This window comes from Arvicola amphibius, chromosome 6 (genome assembly GCF_903992535.2).
Source record: "Arvicola amphibius chromosome 6, mArvAmp1.2, whole genome shotgun sequence".
NCBI classification, from domain to species: Eukaryota; Metazoa; Chordata; class Mammalia; order Rodentia; family Cricetidae; genus Arvicola; species Arvicola amphibius.
The window spans coordinates 84,544,965-84,557,158 of NC_052052.2; the positions used below are offsets into that span (position 1 = coordinate 84,544,965).

A 12,194-nucleotide genomic window follows, 5' to 3' on the forward strand; every position below is an offset into this window, starting at 1 on the left:
GGGGTGGGTTTTGTTTAGTTTTGTTGTTTTTTCTTCCACCTCTGAATCTGTGAGCTATTTTATTAGATCATTTCAATTCTTAGCTTTGCTTTGGCAGGAAATAGTTTCATGAGTTCAAAGCCCACTTGGGCAAGGGCTTTCACAAGATTCTGAGACAGAAGATGAACAGAACGGGAATTGATAGTTTGATTCAGCCCTACCAACAGATTCTCATCAGTGAGCACAGGTCCTATTGCAGCAATGTTAAAGTCAATCAGTAGTTACGAAGTGCCTTCCCCATTCATGTCTGTGCATAGTAGTTGCTTTTATAAGAGCAAGTAAAAAATGAACATGGGCCATGAGAAGGGAGCAACACAGTCACTGTTCTAATATCAACCATGCAAAGCCAAATAACTTAATACTAGTGGATCTGATGAAGTTAACACCTGAGGACAAGAACATGAAAACACATGAAGACTTTATCAGAGAATAGCACTTGAGCTTAATTTACAAGATGAAATATTTTGAGGCAAAAAAATAACATTCAAAGCAAAGGCAATGTCTGCATGGAGGCAGGAGGATGTCAGGTGTGGGTGCAGGGGTCATTGTGGAACAACCAAGAGCTATTTAGCTGGTGTATAATGTTTTAGAAATGATTAAGTGGACTGGGAATACAGTTCATTGGTAGAGCTTAGTATACATGAGGTCCTAAGATCAATCCCCAGCACTGGTATTTACAAAATGAGCCTGAGTGTAGGATGGATTCATATTTCAGTCTTTAATTCTGGGGTGAGTTACTTTGCTTGATGCAAAGCTGGGAGCCACCGAATATTTAGGGGCAGGCATAGTCAGGTATAGAGATGTATAAACTTAGCCCTCATTGGCTCTTAGAAAAGGTGAACTTGGGAGACACCAAAAGAACATGATCAATTCATCTCCCCTCTACTTCACTGATTTCTACTGTCTGTTCCATCTCATTTTGGACCCTTTTCCCAAATTGTTCTTAACTCTATGTACCTATATTCTCTTGAGGTTTCTTTAGATATGTCTCCAGGAACATTTTAAGAAAAAGCCAGGTAACATCAGAGGGTGTTAATTTTATCTTCACACAGCTCATGAGATAGTGAGTTAGGTGGATAGTTTTAGAATTTACTCAGTATTATTTTCTACCAGTCATATTTTTTTAAAAAAATATTTATTCATTTTGTATGCAATATTCTGTCTGCGTGTATGCCTGAAGGCCAGAAGAGGGCACCAGACTTCATTACAGGTGGTTGCTGGGAATTGAACTCAGGACCTCTGGAAGAGCAGGCAATGCTCTTAACTGCTGAGCCATCTCTCCAGCCCACAGTCATATTTTTATTGGCTGCGTTTTCTTCTATGACATGTGCAGAAATGGATCTTAATTGCTGCAAAATCCAGCAGAATTTCCCACTGCCAAGGCAACAGGTAGGTTCTGTCTAAGCTAGCTAGCACATTCCCAGAACACAGATTGGTTCAGATGAGGCTTGGGAGAGTTTGCTGGGGGGTTAGAAAAGTTGCATTCTCATCTTTCTGAGAAAAATCCCATCTTCAGATGGATAAAAGGAAGCAGCGCTGCTGGAGTCAGGTGGCCATAGTGGGTATGGAACCACATTTAGGAATGAAGGCACCACCACCCTTAGGGCAGAGCAGAGAGAGATGACCCTTATTGGTGACATTTCTGGGCTTGTGAGTGACATGACTCAGATCAGCACCTCAAGGTGCTGGTGACCCTTCTGAAACATCTGATCTGGGATGTGACAAATTCTCATTAGGTTGGATTTAAGTAGGGTTCTGGGTTCTGGTTTTTTTTTTTTGTCACTTATTAAGATCTTAATTAAAGGAATATTAATTTGCTGCCATCTTTAGCCACACAGTGGGAACACAGAACTCCAGTTTTTTTTGAGCACACAGTGCTGCTTCAGCATGCATTAATATGCTGTCCATAGCCACAGAACTTGTTGCCTATTCCTATCTTCCTGCAGCTCAACCTCCTTGGTACCTGCTGCCTCCCATGACACATCTTTATAATTTCCTCACTGAACTTTTGGTTCCATCACAAAACTACATGTATGCAACACAACTTTTTCCCCAGTGCCCCACATCTCCATTCTTATGTGTACTCATCTCTGGAGATAGCAAAACTTCTCAAGAGAATGCAGCAAAATAAATCTTTTTAAAAAGATACTAAACTAAGTATACAGTGTTCTGCCTGCATACCAGGAGAAGTTACCAGATCTCATTATAGATGGTTGTGAGCCACCATGTGAGTGCTGAGAACCCAACTCAGGTCCTCTGGAAGAACAGCCAGTGCTCTTAACTTCTGAGCCACTCCTCAGCCCATATTTTCTCAAATGAGGTTCCCTTCTTTCAGATAGTTTTAGCTTGTGTTAAAGTTCACATAGAGCAGCAGCACAAGCACTGAGCTGCCAGGTAGTGAGGCGTGGAGCTCTCATGCGTGTTCCTGATTGGCCCAGTTACCAATGGATAGGTCAGATGTGTAACTTCCACTGATGTCACAGGGACCAGCAAAACTTGGATGAGCCCTTCAACCCACAAAATTGTAAGAAAACTAAATTCTCACCATTTATGTAAGTTTTAAAATTTTATTTTTAATTCTGTACATAACTACAGAGCATGTGTGGAGGCCAGAGGCCAGCTTTGTGGAGTGGATTCTCCTTCCCTGTGGGTTTTGGGAATAGGTCCAGTCTTGTAGCACATGCCATTTCACTTGTAGCACATGACTAAGTTAGGGAGTAGTTCATTATGTAGCAAGAAATACCTGAAATGGCTTGTGCAAACTCTCATACTTTTATCACCATTTGTTTCCATAATGAAGTCTAATGGGCATCCAAACTTAACACATCTAAATGTGGTTTCAGACGTGTCCTCCTTCCCAGCACGCCTGCCCCATGTTCTCCACTTCAGTGACTAGTCATTGCAAGGCTTTTTTCTTACATTTCCTCTTTTAATCTGATTGTGTCTAGCCTCCAGGTATATTGAGAATCTAATGAATTCTTACCCTTTCAGTGCCACTATCTTAGTCTACTGCAGCAGCCTTATGCCTGTCATTTCCTCCTTCCATGTCCCCCCGTTATTCCATCCTACCTTCAAGTGGAGAATGAAAAGCAGTCAGTGAGCCATTAAAAATAAGTAAAGCACAGCCAGGCATGGTGGTGCACTCCTTTAATCCCACCACATGGGAGGCAGAGGCATGTGGATCTCTGGACAGCCAGAGCAATGTAGTGAGACCCTGTCTCAAATAAACAGCAAGTAAGTATATAAAAAATGCAGGGCATGATGGCACAAGCCTTTAATGCCAGGACTTCGGAGGCTGAGGCAGATGGATCTTTGAGTTTGCGGCCAGCCTGGTCTACAGAACGAGTTCCAGGACAGTTAGAGCTACATAATAGAGTCTCAAAATAAAAGTAAGTAAAGTACTTTAAAAATATGTTTGATGCTACTGATTATTTCACTATAACTATTCCCTTGGTAGGATGGTCATTACTAAAAGTAAAAGAAGACAACAAGGCAAGGATGGAAAGGATGCATTCTGCTGGAGAAGCAAGTCCACAGCCACTAGGCCTTCCTGTCTGGTGTGTTACCTCTGTTTCAGCACTGTGCACCTCAGCCAGCACCGAGGAACTAAGAAGACAGGCCTGAATAATCACCTGGGCTTCACACATTTAGGTGTCCGTGCTAAGTTGTGGGAGTGGGTAAGACTGTCCTAACAAAGTATATAAGATTGACTTTAAATGAATTCAGATGAGACGCCTGACAGAACGCAGAGCCGCAGCAGGAAGACCACGCCTGACAGAATGCAGAGCCGCAGCAGGAAGACCACGCCTGACAGAATGCAGAGCCGCAGCAGGAAGACCACGCCTGACAGAACGCAGAGCCGCAGCAGGAAGACCACGCCTGACAGAACGCAGAGCCGCAGCAGGAGACCAGAAGAGCACTGTCTTAGCCACTGTTCCGTTGCTGTTGAGAGACGTGGCCACAGCAACTCTTAGAAAGGAAAGCATTTTTAAAATAAGATTTAATTATTTTTATATGAATATTTTGCCCGCATGCATATATACATGCACCACATGCTATCTGGTGCCATGGTACCCTGGAACTGGAGTTAACAGCTGTGAACTGCCATGTGGGTGCTGGGAATTGGATCTGAATCCTCTAGAGGAGCAGCCAGTGCTCCTAACCACTGAGCCATCTCTCCAGTCCCAAAGAAAAGTAGTTAATTGGGGCTGGCTTACAGGTTCAGTGTAGTCCATTAGCATGGTGGGAAGCATGGCAGCGCACAGGCAGACGTGGCACTGGAGGGAGCTGAGAGCCCTACATCTGGATCTGCAGGCCGCAGGAAGAGACAGTGGCGTGGGTCCCAGCTTGAGCACCTGAAACTCAAAAGCCCTCCCCCAGGGACACACTTCCTACAACAAGGCCACACCTAATCGTTTGAAATAGTGCCACTCCCTGGTGACCAAGTATTCAATCTATGAGCTTATAGGGGCCATTATCATTCAAACCACCACAAGCATTTTGAGAAAGGAGGGGAAGCACATCAATATATTGCCCACAGTGTGCTACTGTGCCACTGGAGGGAATGCATATGGATTATACTTAATATAGAATACTGCATTTGTGTAGCAAAAGGACATATAATAACCACAGCTAACATAATATTTTTATCTAGATAGTTGCTGCATACTAGGTATTGTCCTATGGATTATATATAGCTAGCTAGATAACCTATATATAATATATATAACATATCTTTAATTCTCACAACCCTGTAAGGTAAAATGTGTGTGGTGTTATCCTTATTTTAAAGATGAAAAAATTGGAGCTGGAGAAGTGACTCAGTAGTTAAAAGCACTTGCTACTCTTGTAGAGGACCCAGGTTTAATACCCAGAATCCATAAGGCAGATCACAACTGTACAATTGTCTGTAACTCTAGTTCTAGGGGATTCAGTGCCTTCTGATTGCCAACAGCACTAGAACTCATGTAGTACACATACCTACACATGCAGGCAAGTCATATATATAACTAAATCTTTAAAATTTTTAATAAATTTGTTGAAGTATAGAAAGGCCTTGCTCGGGATTACAGAACTAGAAAGAAGCAGAATTGAAATTTGAACCTGAGTAGCAAACAGAAATTAATCAGGATGTTTTTCTTTCTTTTTATTTAAGACATTTACTTTTTATTTTAATATAAATTCAAGATTTATTTATCTATCTTTGTTTATTTATTTGAGACAGGGTCTCTGTAGCTCTTTTGACCTGGAACTTGTGGTCTTGAACTCACTGAGGTCTGCCTACTTGGACTTCCCAAGTACTGAGATTAAAGGCAGGGGTACCAGGCCCGGAACTAAATTCAAGTTTTAAAACAAGGAAACAATGTAAATATAAAACATCAGATCAATAGTAGAATAAGCAAAATTGTCATAACAAAAGTTGTGAAAGTGGCATATAATGTCTGACACTTGGGGACTGCATGCAGGTTGGCAGGTGCACTGAGGAAAGTGACGTGGAAGTGATCTTTGCAAGGCTGCCTATGAACTGAGGATACAGCACAAAGGGAAATGTGAAGATCCAAGGGACAGACAGGCATAACAAAGCACAAGCACAGCATTTCTATTAACTATCAAAAGTGCATTTGTTATTGGTACAATAGATTCTCTAATGCTGCAATAAAAAATTGACTTGGTTCTTTAAATTTGTCCAAACTCTTAAAGATGATTACCACAGCTAAGCATGTTAGAAACGTGCTAAATTGCTTCCTTGATTGCATGCTGAGCATGTTAGCAGCTGAGTACACTGTAAATACTCCAGCAGGAAATTTTGTTTCTCATCTTTATTTCCTTGGGATCCCATGAGAAATATAAGGATCTTGTTTATTGTTGAAATGCATCTTGTTTAATGTCTTTCTCATCTGTCCCTGGCGTCTTACCAGCAAAATTGGTAGTGAAAATGCCCCTGAGGAGAGAAAGGGATCAGACAGAATCCAAAGGATAAGAAAGAGAAAAGTGAGAAATGTATTGGAAAAGGAAAATGGGGCCATACATCTGAAGGGAGCCCACATTCTGGTCAGGAGATGCTCTGGGCACTAGAAGAAAGTAAGGACCGTAGATGAGCATTGGTGGGCAGCAAGTGCCCAGGACTGGAATGCCTGTACCCTGGTCCTCATATCTGGTTTGTGCTCTCAGGGCGGGCACCTCCTTTACAGCAGCACTTCGGCCATGTGCATTCCTTGGCCCTCTTGACTCATCTTGCCCATCTGCAGGGGACACTGGCATGAATGTGACACACATCTGTGTATCATAAACATACCTGCCTTAGGGCTACTCAATAACCCACAGATCTACATTAAAGGAACATTAAAGGAAAGGTTGGAGGGTACAAACAGGGTTGTCCACAGGAACAGCTTTCTTCGCTGGATGTTTTTATCACAATGTCACTAACAACACCATCCCCATGTCTCTGCAGGTCCCTCCTTTCAGCTGAGGATACTCACCTCTGAGGCTGTACCATCTCTAGAACAGCCTTTTAGTCTTCCGTGTTTGTTTACAACTATTCTTGTTTATTTCATCTTACAACTCCCAAGTTGCACTCCATCACCGAGGGAAGCAAGGGAAGGAACGCATCGCTGGAAATGAGATAGGAAGGAACCAAAGCAGAAGCCGTGGAACAGGTGTTAAGTATCCTCGTGTTTTTATTTACACTCTCATGGGCGACAAGCTAGAGTCATTTGGGAAAAGGGAACCTCAACTGAGAAAATGCTCCCCTAGATGGACCCATGGGCAAGCCTGTGCTGCATTTTCTTGATTGACGATTGATGCTGGAGGCCCAGTTCACTGTGGATGGTGCTGCCTCTGGGCTGCTGGTCCTGGGTGCATAAAAGCAGCCTGAGCAAGCCGTGCAAGCCAGTAAGCAGTGTTCCTCGATGGCCCCTACTTCCATGTTGCTGCCTATGGTGGCTATTCTTGGTTGTCAACTTGACTACATCTGAAATGAACTACAATCCAGAAATGGAGGGCACACCTGTGAGAGATTTTTTTGCATGGTATAAAGCAGGTAAATCCACCTCTAGTCTGGACCTTTGAGGCAGGAAGACATAGGTCTTTAATCCAGATCTTGAGGACACACTTTGAATCTGGATCACACCTGCTGGCAGCCTGTATCAGGACAATGGAAGAAGGAAGGTTTTTCATTCAGTTCTTTGCCTGCTTGCCCTCACCTCGGCAGCACATCCATTCCTTCACTGGCATTGGAGACTACCTTTTTGAGATTCCAGCATAAACAGAAGACCAGTGGAGACACTTAGCCTTGTGGGGTAAAGCAATCTAGATTTTTGAACTTTCCGTTCACAGCTAGCCATTGTTGGATTAGTCTCTAAGTCAGTCCAATGAATTCCTTTTATGTGTAGAGATTTAGTTTATAAGTTCTCTGAATCGTCCTTCATAATATACAACTCTCAGATGAAAATAAACTCTTTTTCCCCAAATTGCTTTTACCAGAGCAACATGACATTTACCACAGCCAAAAGAAACCTAAGATACCAAAATCTATTCTGCTGGAAATGTATTTTAAGTTTTATTTCTTAGTTGAGCTGTTGTAATGTGGAGAGCAGTAGATTTCCACTTGGAAGTTCTGGGGATTAAATGTCTCCAAAGTAACAAGACCGGGAGAGCTGAAAACATTAAACATGAAGACATGAACACAGTGGCCAGTCCACAAGTGTGAGACCTCTCCATGGGACTCAGTCTGCAAATTTTTAAGAGTATTAGAGGAGGAGGCAGCTGTGACAACTACTTCCACAGCAAGAGCTCAGGAGCCCCGTGGGCAAGGAACCATTCCTAATGTGCCAGCATCGCAAACCACACTTACAGGAATGGAGTCCGAATGTAAAAACACTGCACATCATGTTCAAATAACTAGGTTACTTTAAGAAAACAGACATAAAATAAACCTTTTTTACTTTATTTTTTTTTTTTTTTTTTACAATCTGGGTTAAACATTAAAGCTCCATGTACATGAATAAGACCAACACCTTCAAACAAACAACCTCCAAACACTGCAAATTGTTAACAGACTCTATTGACCATTAATTAGAGGGTTGGATTACATGAGTAAGAAAACCCCTTCCAATCCTGACATGGACAGAAAGCGTTTGCAAAGCCTTCCAGCTCACAAGCTCCCGTGTACACGTGTGTGCCCAGGTGTGGCCACCAGGGAAGAAAAAGCTGGAAAGGGTACAATAAAATCAGTCATTAGTAAATGAACACGAGCCATAAAGTCCTTTCTAGTGTGTTTAAAAACACCTAGGAGATTAAAAACATTACAAATGCATTTTTGTTACAAAACAATAAAAAACTCATATAGAAAACACTAAAATTTTAAGTAAAGACAAATTACTTGTCTAAGTGGTAAAGTCAAACAGACTTGTCAATCACAGTTAAGCAAAAGAACCCTGGGGAGTTTATACGGGGTCTCCATCCAGAAGAAGCCATGTCTGTCCTTCTGGGGATAGTTTTTTGTAGTATTTCAGAATGAAAAACTAAACAAGCACAAAGCAATCCGTAAACTCCTGTATTGCTAATTTAAAGTAAACACCAGGGTTCACTGGGCAGACAGCTAGGATCACACTGCTACAGGAGCTGAGCCAGGAGGCCAACAGCACTCTCCATCCCTTTCTTCAAGCGTATCCAGGGCAAGCACATGAAAACAACAGAACCCAGTTTTAGTGCCAACACTGATATTGTGGGTTCTAGAAGTAATTTGTTTCTGCTGTTTTTATTCTCTTACTGTGCCTTCCGCCCTGCCACCAAGCTGGGTATCAGAACTAGGGCCTAGCTGGGCATGGTTGCATACACATTCAACTCCAGCAATGAAGTAGGCAGGGATGGGTGAATTTTTATGAGTTTGAGGCCTGACTGGTCTACATAATGAGTTCCAGGCCACCCAAGACTAGATAGTGAGACCCTGAATCAAACACCAAACAACAACAAGCAAACAAAAAAACTACAGAATAAACAACAAAACAAAAAAACCAAACCTAGGTCAAAGTGTTCTACCACTGAGCTACACCTGCAAGTTCACAAACTTAAACTTTGACAGATGTCCACATTGTCCAGAGTTGTTTAGAAACGCACCACTGCCTTGGCCAGCTTCCTGCAGTTAAGATACAACTTTCCTTAGGATCATTGCACTCCAGAATACACCATTTTTCCTGATCCAGCTTTTTTTTTAAAGGTATGTGTGCTCTGTCTTCCTGTACCCCAGAAAAGGCCATCAGATCCAATTATAGATGGTTGTCAGCCACCATGAGAATCGATCTCAGGACTTCTGGAAGAGCAGCCAGTGAACCATCTTTCCAGCCCCCAAGTCTTTTCTTTCTCCTTCCTTCCTTCCTTCCTTCCTTCCTTCCTTCCTTCCTTCCTTCCTTCCTTCCTTCCTTCCTTCCTTCCTTCTTTCCTTCCTCCCTCCCTCCCTCCCTCCCTCCCTCCCTCCCTCCCTCCCTCTCTCTCTCTCTCTCTCTCTTTCTCTCTCTCTTTGGTGGTTTGAGACACGGTTTCTCTATGTAACAGTTCTGGCTGTCTTGGAACTCACTCTGTAGACCAGGCTGGCCTTAAACTCAGAGATGCCTGCCTCTGCCTCCAGAGTGCTGGGATTAAAGGTGTGCACCACCGCTCAACAAATCCAGCTTTTTAAAGAGTTATTTTGCGGTTGTTTGTGTGCATATGGAGGCCAGAAGAAGGCATTGGGTCCCCTAGAATTGGAGTCACAGAGTTGTAAGCTGCCAGGTGGGTTTTGGGAATTGAACCCGAGTCCTCTGCAAGAGCAGCCAGTGCTCTTAACTGCTGGGCAATCTCTCTATATATTGATTCTGCAAGTGATTTTGTACCTGTCGTTACTAACTTTGGGATAGTGAAGCAGTACGTGTGATGCAGTGAACAGGCACAGTCCCGGGCTCTGTGACATCAGTACAGAACAAGTAGCCACTTAGAAACAATGGGCTGTACTGCAAGAATGTTTTAATTGTTGGAAAAGTCTAAAATAATTTAGATTTCATTTGTAGGAGTTGTATCTGAGTTTTCTAATTGCCATGAATTATTTCGGTAATAAAATTGAATAAAAACAATACTTTGGCACTATATTTACTTTTAAGTACATGTTATATTAACTTAGCACATTCAAGAGAGGACTCTGGGACTTTTAGATGCATAGCTTCTAGCTTTATTGTCTATTTAAAAGCATCTACTCCTTTCCTCTAGTGGATAATGACCCAATGATTATTATTTCAGAGACACTGAAATTATAGATCCATTTAGTCTAAATGATGTGCTGTATGTTGTGGGGTAGGTGGTATTTTCTTGGAATTTATTATAACTAAAATATTTTAGATATTAAAATATAAAATTCCAAAGATATAATCTTTCTCTTCAAAATTCCCTACTGTTTCCCAGCACCTGGCGCTATAGAGGAGCTGAAGCCAGCCACTCTTCTCTTCTTATAGACAGCTTGCTGCTACACATTTTTTTATTTGTGTGTGTACGTGAGTGTGCATGCGTGTGTGTGTGAAGCTGGAACACACTGAGTCTTTTTCAGCTTTATGAACACACTCACTTGTTCTGGAAAGATCTTGTTTCTCAGTGGTCTTTCTATTAAAGGCAAACTCAAGCTACTGTTTCCATATCCAGTTATCTTCATTAAAAACTTTTTAAACAGGAAAAGCTCTCCTGTCCCTCACATAATTGGCATTTTAAAGGTTTGATTCTTCCAATATAGTTTTCAATCTAGCATTGTTCCAGTCTTCCTTAAATTGACTCATTCACATTGAAAAAGTACAATGAAGATCTTTACTTAGGAACAATGTTTAAACAACAGAATGTTTTTCTTTTGACACAGAAAATTAAAGAAAATTTTTAGAAGTGAAATTACTTAAACTGTCTACAAATTTGAAATTTCCACCATGTTCTGCTCATAGCTGCCAGCTCCCAGACAAGTACAGTGGTGACTCAGACTAAAGTGGAGCTCACCTAGGACAAGCCAGCAGCCTCTCGGCGGTCCAACTATGTGCATCATCTATGCCTAAACTGGCTCCAAGTTCACCTTTTTTTTTAAAAAGCAAAATCAGTGTCTCATAAAAGCAATAAAGTGATGAATACTTGGTAACGATGATCTTTAACCATTTTTGTTCATTTAAATGGCAACAATATGGTTACTGTTAGCTTAAACTAACAACAATAGCATTCTGTTGTCTAGAGATAACAAAATAACTTTAGAAGTTCTGAAACTTGAAAATTTAAAGCAGCATCTCCTGAGAAGACATGCTAGTGTACTGAGCAGAGTTAGAGTAGCAGTGTGTCCTGGTAATGGCCGGGAGCCAGTCCACTGAGGTCATGAGGGAGCTCATGCAGTGTTGTCAGCAGAGCTGCCCAAGCCAGTGGCAAAAGAATGGCCCCGGATCTGTCAAGACATTTAATTTCTACATAAATACCCTCTTGTTCAGATCTTCTTCATGGCTGTGTCTATGAACATGCTGAAATGCTTGATACTTTTTAGTAAGACTGAATTAATATAAAAAAGTAATAGAATTTCACATTTTTTCAAACGTCATTTATGCGTCTAAGCTGACTAATCAGAACAAAATCCAAGGAAAGAGAACTGGGCCATGTGACCAAAGAGACCATTTCTTTCACAGCTTTGGTTAGATACAATATTTCTGCTTTAAAACACAGAAAACAATGGAGAAACTTCCATAAAGCCTCTGGAGACTCCCAGTCTTCCTTTCTCTCGTTTTTTATTTGTGTCTGAGGTATCAGGCTTGGTTGTGCTAGAGGTAGACTTCATAGGTTTGGCTGTCTTCAGCTGGCCAGATTATCAGGTTTGGTTTCCTCTTCAAGTTTAAAAACGTAAGGAAGAGAATCTCCACAATGGTGGAAATGAGTGATACCAGTTACTAAAAGTTGTAACGTGCTCGCTTCAGCAGCACATATACTAAAATTGGAACGATACAGAGAAGATTAGCATGGCCCCTGCGCAAGGATGACACGCAAATTCGTGAAGCGTTCCATATTTTGGAATATATACATGCTAGAATACTACTCAGCGGTAAAAAACAATGACATCTTGAATTTTGCAGGCAAATGGATGGAAATAGAAAACACTATTCTGAGTGAGGTAACCC

General features: G+C 41.7%; 1 protein-coding gene and 1 non-coding gene across 2 annotated transcripts in view; one reads left to right on the forward strand and one right to left on the reverse strand.

Moving 5' to 3' along the window:
* Window positions 1–7,963: 7,963 nt before the first annotated feature.
* Kiaa1958 (KIAA1958 ortholog) overlaps window positions 7,964–12,194 on the reverse strand; it is a 183,403-nt gene continuing 179,172 nt past the window's right edge. Inside the window, exon 5 of the transcript XR_005285933.1 lies at window positions 7,964–8,247. The gene's annotated coding sequence lies outside the window, so the exon portion shown is untranslated. The remainder of the gene's footprint in view (window positions 8,248–12,194) is intronic.
* LOC119818201 lies at window positions 11,981–12,087 on the forward strand. Its single transcript, XR_005286087.1, has one exon. It is a non-coding gene; the product is annotated as a U6 spliceosomal RNA (small nuclear RNA).